The sequence below is a fragment of the Orycteropus afer genome, unplaced genomic scaffold (assembly GCF_000298275.1).
Source record: "Orycteropus afer afer isolate SDZICR_OR568_19922 unplaced genomic scaffold, OryAfe1.0 scaffold00200, whole genome shotgun sequence".
In the NCBI taxonomy this organism is placed as follows: Eukaryota; Metazoa; Chordata; class Mammalia; order Tubulidentata; family Orycteropodidae; genus Orycteropus; species Orycteropus afer.
Genome location: NW_006921787.1, coordinates 3,744,410 through 3,745,894, shown reverse-complemented (window position 1 = coordinate 3,745,894; position 1,485 = coordinate 3,744,410).

Genomic DNA, 1,485 nt, shown 5'->3' with positions numbered 1-1,485 from the left:
ATTTTTACAAGTATGTTTTATGATAAATAAATACCTGATGAAAATGGAGCAATCTTCATGATATGGTAATTTCTGCTATACTGCTTGTTTTAACAACATAAATTTGTTATAATATGATTGCTATATTAGGGTATGATTTAAGCATAAAGTGGAATTTGCATTTTTTATGCTTAATTTTATGCACAAGAAAAACTAGATAAATGCAGAAAACTTCACCCAGATGAACTGAGCTACACTGGAATACATAATATACACACACACACACACAACTATCAAAAAATTTACTGTAGTAAAGTTCACATCTTGCTAACACACTCTGCCCAATCCCTTTACAACAGATACTCCCAAAACTATCTCAGTTTATCACTTGTCTTATAAGCCACACACATCTGGTTTTTCAACTTCCTGGAAAACTCACATAACCCTCCTTCCACCTCTTCACCATAATTCATAAGCTACAAGCCTTCTAATATTCAACTCAAGTAGCAAAGTCTATGTCTTTTTCAAGACAAAGTGCCATATTTATTGTATTATTTATATAACCCTTAATTATTTAACATATGTAACACTGTGCTACCTTTTTTATTATACTTGATCCTTTTATTCACTTGTTGTTGCTGTTTTTATGTATCATTGAGTCAGACCCAACTCATAGCACCCCTCCTAGCTTTCTGTTTTAGAATGAAAGTAATATAAAACTAATACAGGAAAAAAGAAAGAGAACATGTATGTAATATTGTAGAAAATTACTAAGGAGGCACTATGGAAGTAGATTGCCCATCTTCCTTCTGAGGAGAGGCTGGTGGGTTTGAACCACCAGACTTCTGGTTAGCAGTCAAGTGCCTTAGGCACTAGGCTACCAGTTGTTGTTGTTGTTGTTATTTGCCGTCGAGTCGGCCCTGACTCATAGCGACCCCTCCTTGGGTTTCCGAGGCAGTATCACTACGGAAGTAGGATTGCCCAACCTTCCTTCCGAGGAGTGGCTGGTGGGTTTGAACCGCCAGCCTTCTGGTTAGCAGTCAAGTGCCTTAGCCACTATGCTACCAGAGCTCCCTTTTATTCACTAGTAAAGCCCTACGGAGTTCTGGTGGCACTGTGGATAAAGTACTCAGCTGCTAACCAAAGGGTCAGCTGTCCAAACCTCCAGCTTCTTTATGGAAGAAACATGAGGCAGTCTGCCTTCCTAAAGATTTACAGCCTTGGGAACACTATGGGTCAATTCTACTCTGTCCTATTGGGTTGTTATGAGTTGGAGCTGACTTGATGACAGTGGGTTTGCTTTTGGTTAGTAAAGTCCTTGAGTGTTTTTCCCTTAAGCCCTGATTTTTTTATTATGTGATTTTCCATAGCATGCTGAGCTTTAGAAATACACATGTTGCACTGTAGCAGAACTGACTGTTCAATGTTGGATGAAAGAAAAGTATGAAATTGTATATATAGAGAGGTTATTAAATTTCTCTATCACCTGTAAACTACTGGAAGAAA